Below are 8,917 nucleotides of genomic sequence, written 5' to 3'. Positions count from 1 at the left end.
GTAAAGCTGAATGGTCCACCCTGGTAGGAATTTGGAAGGCAGTAGAGCTGGGAGCAAGGCAGGCTGTGGAGGCCCCGCTCAAGAGGTTTCAAGGGGAGAGAACATGAGCGGCTAGGGTGTTCGGTTGGCACCTCCAGCTTGCTCCTGCATGGTCTGAGAAGCCCCCCTGTCTCTTGAAACCCTGCCCACTCAGTCTCCAAACAAAGGAAGGCACCAAAAAGCCCAGTTCCACATTCTTGGCAGCTACGGAAGCTTCCTCCTCTGAAGTTGCCAGCTGCCCAAGTCCAGCCTAAAGCGGTCAGCTTTTGACCATACTTGGGCACAGACCCAGCTTGTGGCGGACATGTTATCACTCCCTCACCTACAACCTATATCATTGCCCTGCTTTAGTCTGGGGTTGGAGAACCCACCTGGGAGTTGCTTTGATTAAAAAAAAAAAAAAAAAAAAAAAACCAAAAACCAAAAACCAACCAAACAAACAAACAACAACAACAACAAAAAAAACTGTTGTTATAACTTTTATCTTTTTTTTTTTTTGTGGTATTCCGAGATAGTGTTTCTCTGTGTAGCCCTGGCTGTCCTGGAACTCGCTCTGTAGACCAGGCTGGCCTCAGACTCAGAGAGATCCACCTGCCTCTGCCTCCTGAGTGCTGGGAGTAAAGGCCACTGCTGCCCAGTATTGTTATACTTTTCAATTCAACTTGATCCAGCTTACTGCATCGGCAGAAACCTATTTTCGGGGGGAGGGGAGGGGAGAGGATAAACCATATTAAGGGAACTGAGTTAGAGACTTTTCTTGTGGTATCTTGGCAAAGAATGTAGCTGCTTTCTACCTGTGTCCTAAGAACTTGCCTGAGGCTAAATTAAAAAGTCATAGATTGATTTCTTTGGCCAAAGGTATTTCAAAACAGCCGAATGCTGACTCTGCTGTGTTGTAATTCATAAGGTCTACAATGAAAAAAGAGCAAGTGGTGCAGAAAGAAATATAAACTGTAGAGTTTGAGGAGAAAAAAAGCACCAGAATATTTAATGTTGCAGCCAAAGGTTGTGCTGAAAGAGATAAGTAGATCAAGGATTAGGTAGTTCATTAATGGAATAAAGCAGTGGTTCTCAACCTTCCTAATGCCGTGACCCTTTAATACAGTTCCTCAAGTTGTGGTGACCCCAACCATAAAATTATTTTCCTTGCTACTTCATGACTGTAATTTTGCCACTGTTATGAATTGTAATGTAAATATTTTTGGAGATAGAGGTTTGCCAAAGAGGTGTCAATCCAGAGGTTGAACATGCTGGAATAAAGGGAAGGGTGCCCTCAAGGCAAGACCACATCTAGCTAAGCTTCCAACTTGTGAAAAGACCTAAGATATTGTCATTTCTGCAAATGTCATTCTAAGGGCCAAGGATCTAGACCAAGCTGGCGCTGACATTGGCAGTTTTGTCCATGTGGTTCTGGCCTTAGGTCCTGAAGGAGACACAGTAAAGGGCTTATCCGATCTTCCTCTATGGTGATACTTTATTTGTGCTGAAATGTGATTTTATTTTTATGTTAATAAATAAAGTTACCTGGGGGTCAGAGCTAATAGCAAGCCAAAGCAGAAGTCTGGCAGTGGTAGCACGTACCCTTTAATCCAGATCACATGACAGGCAGATCTCTGTATTCAAAGACACCACCAGCATGGAGACACACGCCTTTAATCTCAATTCCAACCATAGAAGACCTGCAGGTCTGTATAGACAAGCAGTGACTAGGAGGTCATGTGGTTGGGTTTACAACCAATGAGAAGGAAGAACAGAAAGTCAATAAAATGACAGATACACAGGAAGTAGGCCTCTTTCTGAGGGGAAGGACGGCAGCGGCAGTAAGGGGTAAGAAGGTGGTTTGTTTTAGTCTCAGCTCTCAGCTACTGCTCTGACCTCTTGAGCTTTTAGCTCTGCATTTGATTCTGTGTTTCTTATTTAATAAGACCATTACATCTACATTTAGTGCCCATGCGGCAAGAATTCACTAAAAACCACTAGGCTCAGCTCGGCTTGGCTTGGCGGCCCGCTGGCTTCCCGGCTCCCCGGCTCCCCGGCTCGGGCCAGCTCAGCCTAGGCCCAGGCCTGACCTACCTTAGCTACACGTGGTTACCTGCAGCTGGAGCTACTTGCAGCCAGACTGACAACTCAAGCAGCTCAGATTTAAAAAAAAAAAAAAGCTGGTGCTGTGAACGACTCAGGCCCTGCCGGAGCTACCTACCGGCCCAGCTGCACTCGACTGTAGTTGCAGCAGCTACATGCAACTGCAGACAGAGCTGCCTGCGGCCAAAACGCCAACTCATGTGGTCGGAGTTTAAGGAAGCCGGAGCCCAGGCTTGAGCGAGAACTTGTCGCTGGATTTCAGTTTTTAGCCAGAACATGTGGCTACGCCCTTTTCTCTTTCTTTCCCTTCTTTCTTTCTTTCTTTCTTTCCCTTCTTTCTTTCTTTCTTTCTTTCTTTCTTTCTTTCTTTCTTTCTTTCTTTCTTTCTTTCTTTCTTTCTTTCTTTCTTTCTTTCTTTCTTGTCTCTGTCTCTCTTTCTCTCTCTCTCTCTCTTTGGATTCCCACCTCAGACGCTAGGTAGTTGTTTTGAACTTCCCTCAGATTTCTACTGTTCAACGCAGACTTCATAAGTCAATTAAGATATCAGATATTTTAAACGAAAAATCTATTTAAAAGAGAAAAATTTTCTTTTCCACTTAAAAAAATGGGTATTATGTGTACATTAGAAGAAAATTGGACTTTGATAAAATTTTAGGCAGTCTGAAAATGGAACAACTATATGAGAAGATTAATGTTGATGGGATTATACACATTATTACTTTCCTTATCCTTATTTTACTATTTAAAAAGATAGTCAATTTAAGTACCAGGATAAAAGCTTTAGAAAAACCTGATAAAATGAATTATAGAGAAATTCAGATTCAGACAGAAGAAATTAATGGTGAAATTGTTTCAGGATTGGATTATAAGGTTACAGAAAGAAAGCCTGTTTTCATACAATCACCCTAAATTTATCCAGTAACCATACAGCAGTTGCCTGTCAAGTGAATGCACAAAATATTTGAACTCCCATTGAAATGTTAGATTTATGAAGGTATAAGGAGGCAATACTATCTTATGGCATGAAATTCCCCATTTGCAGAGCAAATGTTAAACTCCTGGTCAACTTATAATAAGATTATACCATGGACTGGTGAGAGCTGGTAAATGCTGTCCTGGAACCCGAGGTTTCTCCGCAGTTAAATGCTCAGCATATTGAAGAATCAACCAGCCCTTGGAATTCTCCTGTATTTGTTTTTAAAAAGAAATTTGGTAAATGGAGAATGGTAACAGACCTTAGAGCAATTAACAAAGTAATTCAGCCAATGGGCTCTCTACAATCTGGGATGCCTTTGCCTACTCTGTTACCAAAAGGATGGCCTCTTATAGTTAAAAGATTGTTTCTTTTTAATACCCTTATAAGAAAAAGACAGAGAAAAATTTTTTTCATGGTGCCTACTTATAATAATTCTCAACCGGTTAAAAGATTTCAGTGGAGGGTCCTCCCACAGGGAATGTTGAATAGCCCAACTTTGTGCCAATATTTTGTACAACAGCCATTGGAAGTGATACGTAAAAAATTTCCTAAATTGATAATTTATCATTATATGGATGATATTTTACTAGCTGACTCAAATGCAGATACTTTAGAAAGAATGTTTGAAGAAATAAAGAAAATTTTGCCTTGCTGGGGCAAATTGCTCCTGAAAAGACACAAACAATACTATTAATTATTTAGGATATAAAATAGGTCTACAAAAAATTAGACCCCAAAAGGTGCAAATTAGAAGAGATAAATTATAGACTCTCAATGACTTTCAAAGATTATTTGGAAACATTTCTCATCTACAAACTATTGTTGGGATAAGAAATGATGAACTGAATAATTTGTTCAAAACCTTAGAAGGTGACAAGGACTTAAATAGTCCAAGAGAATTATCACCTGAATGAGAAAGAATTGGCCTTGGTAGAAAAGAAAATACATGAAGGACACATGGATGGTATTGATCCAAAGCTGGATTGCATTTTGGTTATTTTACCCTCTAGGCATTCTCCTACAGGAATATTAATGCAGAGGGAAGATATTATATTGGAATGGATATTTTTTACCAAATAAACCAAATAAGAAATTAAAAACTTATGTGGAAAAAAATCTCTGACTTGATTTTGAAAGGAAAATTGAGACATATCTGGAGTTCATACATTTTACACAGATGCAAACAAACAAGAAAAGACAGGTTATAAATCAGAAAATTTAAGTAAAGTGGTTCAAAGTCCTTATAATTCAGTTCAAAAATCAGAACTGTATGCTATTCTGTTGGTATTAATGGATTTTTTGAACCTCTCAACATAGTTACTGACTCTAAGTATGCTGAAAGAGTAGTATTAGATATTGAGACTGCAGAATTTATCCCTGACGCTTCAGAATTAACTTCACTATTTATTCAATTACAAAATATAATCAGGAATAGGAATCATCATAGCTCACATCTGATTCCATACAGGTCTGCCAGGCGCTCTAGCACAAGGTAATGATGAGACTGATAAATTATTGGTAGGAAATGTGCTGGAGGCTTCAGAATTTCATAAAAAAAAAAAATCATGTCACTAGTAAAGGTTTAAAAAAGGATTTTTCCATAACCTGGCAACAAGTCAAGGAAATTGTAAGGAAATGGCCTACTTGTTCCTTTTACAATCAGGTGCCATTACCAGCAGGATGTAACCCAAAGGGTACTCAGAGGAATGAAATCTGGCAGATGGATGTGTTTCACTTTGCAGAATTTGGAAAATTGAAATATATACACCATACCATTGATACTTATTCAGGATTTCAATGGGCAACAGCTTTGAGTTCTGAAAAAGCTGATTCTGTAATCACTCATTTGCTAGAAGTTATGGTCATCATGGGTATACCTGCACAAATCAAAACTGACAATGTTCCATATGAAACAGTTTTTTGCTGATTACCATATAAACCATATTACATGTATACCACATAATCTGACAGGACAAGCAGTTATAGAAAGATCAAACAGAACTCTAAAGGATATGCTAAATAAATAGAAAGGGGTAACAAAAACCCCCAGAAATAGATTGCATAATGCTCTATTAACTTTGAATTTTCTCAGTGCTAATGAGAAAGGAACAACAGCTGCTGAGAGACATTGGATAATAGAAAAAACTACAGAATTAAATCAGCCTGTATACTTTAAGGATGTGCTGACCTCAGAATGGAAACCAGGATATGTGTTATGTTGGGGACGAGGTTTTGCTTTTGTTTCTATAGGAGAAGATAAGCTGTGGATACCATCAAAATTGATAAAGATTCGATTTGAACAAGAGAGACCTCTTAATTAGAAGAGGTGATAGTTCATCAACCAGAATGACTATCCAATTTAAACTAACTTACACCATTAACACATGTCTTTTCATTTAATCAGATATAAGTTGCCAAAAGGGAACCTCCCCAAAATTAGTCTTGGGGAAAGGTTTTTGTTTTTGTCTTTTAGGATAATGAAGGTTAAGAAATCTGAAGAACACTGGACAAATGAAACTGAAGAAAAAGGACAAATCATCTAGAAAAAATGTCCCAAGAAAAGGAATAAATTGACCTATTGGTATATCATCTATAAAATTTCATAAGTCTTCCTAAATGTTTGTTTCTGCTCTTCTCTAAAGAAATTTAACACTATTGGTCTTCTTGTAGTCCCAGTTTAATTAAAATTTAAACCTGGGTTTGGAATTGGAGAATGGCTCTTACCTTCTTTAAACTCAAGCATGTTGTTAAAAGGAAAATGCAAACTCCCTGTATCATGCCAGAAGAAAGAGCCATCTTCTGGCATGGGACAGGAGAAAAACCAAATTAATTAAGGAACTATTCTATTACTACTAATTTCAATTCTTTGATTCTATGTGATTCTTTAACTTTTTCTTAACGTATGAATTTTATATCAAAATTTACAAGATATATATATATATACATATATATATTAAACTTTGTTAATATATTATTGGTCATATAGAGTACTAACTAATTCTAGAAAAAAGGCTTCAATTAGCTGCCTATTCATGTCTTTGTGTTCAAGTCTCTTATCAGTTTTCTGCAGGAAATCACGGCCAGGTTTAACAACTGAAGTCTCCAGGAGGAAGATGGGGCCCCACAATAACAATAATTCCGAGTGGACAATAATAATATCACTAAGCTGACAAACATCATCTACAGATCAGCTTTGGACTATAAAGTGCTCAGAGCAATTTTCAGAGGCCTAACTGAGATGATCCAGTCTCAAAGACTACTTGAATAAGGACTTGAGATTAAACCCCGAACTTTGGCATTATACACAGACTAGATAACGAAGGATATAGTTACCTTTCCTAGAATTTGACAATTAACCCAAAAATTTTCTTTTCAGAATAAAGATATCTTCCCCCATACCCAGCAGGAAGCAATTTTAAGAATACGACGCCCACATTCCCAAAGAGGTGATGTGGGGCGGGTGGTTTTTTTGGTCTTTTAATGGGTTTGGGGCCTGGGATAATTTTCATTGTTTAGGGGGGTTGGTTACAAGTTGTTGTTAAGGGTTAGGAAAAGGGCTAAGCAAAGGAGATTAGATTTACGGTCTTGTTTTTAAAAAAAAAGATACATAGAAATGATAGAATAGAAGGTAGATTATTGAGCCTTTTCGGTGGTGATGACCTCCCTACGAGAACATGCCTCTCGCAAAGGATCTCCTTCATCCCTCTCCAGAAGAGGAAAGGAGGAAACACAAGAAAAAGTACCTGGTACAGAGCCCCAATTCCTACTTTATGGACGTGAAATGCCCAGGATGCTATAAGATCACCACGGTCTTTTGCCATGCACAAATGGTAGTCTTGTGTGTTGGCTGCTCCACTGTCCTCTGTCAGCCACAGGCGGAAAAGCAAGGCTAACAGAAGGATGCAACTTCAGGAGGAAGCAGCACTGAAAAGCACCTGATCCAAGATGAGTGGGAACCATCCCAATAAACACATTTTTGATAAAAAAAAAAAAAAAAAAAGGAAGAAGGTAGATTATTGAATCTACTTGGAAAAATAAAGAGAAGATAAAGATATGATATAGATAAAAAGATTATTGAATCTACTTTTAAAAGACAATTACTAGTTTTAAATACTTACATTGGATTGGATTTTTTATATTGTATACAAATTATATATACTGAGATTGATATTGTTTAGAAAATGCTATACATATATTTCTAATCTCGTTCAAGATATTGTACTTATACCATTCATTTAACAATGTAATGCAATTTTCTGATCCTTGATTGTTATTATTACCAACTATTAGGATATAAATAAATGAAAGTTAGTAGTTAGATATTACAATCGAACTTGTAGTCATATTAGGTATGTTTTCAAGATCGAACAGATTTATTTTAGATAGACAGGTCATCTTCAAACCCTTCAGAGAGCTACAGAATATGGCATTTAAAATGTTTTAATAACTTAGAAATTTTTTCCTTTTTTATGACTATGAGACATGTCGGCTCCTGGCAGTACCAATCTACTTCAGAGAATATATGGGTATTGAAGAAACTGCATATGGAGTTAACTTTCATTGTGGCAAAAGTTAGCCACTGTACAACAAAGTATCCTCGAATCGACTGCTGACAACAGGACAAAATGGACAGACAGGACACGAAACAAAGGACTACTGATTCTTGCCAAGACAAGTGTGGTTGTGGCTTTAGCAACAGGCATCTTCTGAGGCCAGGAAGATATGGCACCATCCCTGAAGTGGCCTTCGCAATCTGGAAAAGGTACAGTGCCCTTTTATTGTTCAGGCAGTGGACTGATGGCTTCTGATATGCAGTGGAACTGCAGTTGAAACAGATATTCTTAAAAGAGTAACGAAGCTGACAGAGTCTAACCTCTCAATGGCAGACTGGCACTTAATAAAAGAGTTGAAGCCACCCACAAGCCGAGAAAAAAGGGATGCAGAGAAGAACGGGATGCTGAGATGAAGACATACACACAAGCCAAGAAGAATGGACAGCTGAATTCAAAAAATAAAAAACATCACCAATTTCCAGAATTTAAAATCCTGAATCATGACATGACACTAGTGGAATTCAGGTGTTTCTGGTACATGGACTGCTCTCACCAAATGTGAGGTAGAACTGTTGACCTTGTGTACATTCTACTTCACAAATGAGTCTGTCAGATATGCTAAGCCTATAGGCTGAAGATGATGCCCCAACACTGTGGAGAAACCTCAGGTGACTGTCCAGGCAACTGGCTGTTTCTGTCAACTCACATTTTTTTTTTTTTTTTTGGAAGCTGCTTGCATGCACTTCCTGCTTTTATTTTTGTTAGGTCATATTATTTCCTTCTTGGGTCTCTGAGGGAGCTGAAGATTAGTTAGTTATAGTTGAAGATTAGATAGTTTTCCTTGTTAAGAATTTCAGAAAAGAAACTCACTAAAAGAGGTGTTAAGTTTATAAATTTGAAAGATGTTATAAGATAGTTCTGTTAGTAATATAAGTTAGGATAGAAAGTGAATCAGGTACATTTTGGACTTACCAAAATAAGATAGATAATGGAATTACTTTCTCTGAATTTGTCAAATGCAAATGGACTGGACATTGTTTAGGTATTTATTGCTTTATTGCTTGTATATATTGTATATAGTTATTGTACTTTTTAATATAGTTTTTCTTATATTAGTTATAACTTTTTTCTTTTTATTAAAATAAAAAGGGGGAAATATGGTGATATTTTATTTGTGCTGAAATGTGATTTTATTTGTATGTTAATAAATAAAGTTACACTGGGTAGTGGTGGCGCATGCCTTTAATCCCAGCACTCAGGAGACAGA

General features: G+C 37.5%; 1 pseudogene; it reads left to right on the top strand.

Moving 5' to 3' along the window:
* The first annotated feature begins 6,658 nt into the window (after window positions 1-6,658).
* On the top strand, window positions 6,659-7,025 carry LOC114699897 (annotated as a pseudogene).
* Window positions 7,026-8,917: the final 1,892 nt, after the last annotated feature.

Source organism: Peromyscus leucopus, chromosome 20 (genome assembly GCF_004664715.2).
Source record: "Peromyscus leucopus breed LL Stock chromosome 20, UCI_PerLeu_2.1, whole genome shotgun sequence".
NCBI lineage: Eukaryota > Metazoa > Chordata > Mammalia > Rodentia > Cricetidae > Peromyscus > Peromyscus leucopus.
This window is presented reverse-complemented; position numbering and strand designations above follow the sequence as displayed.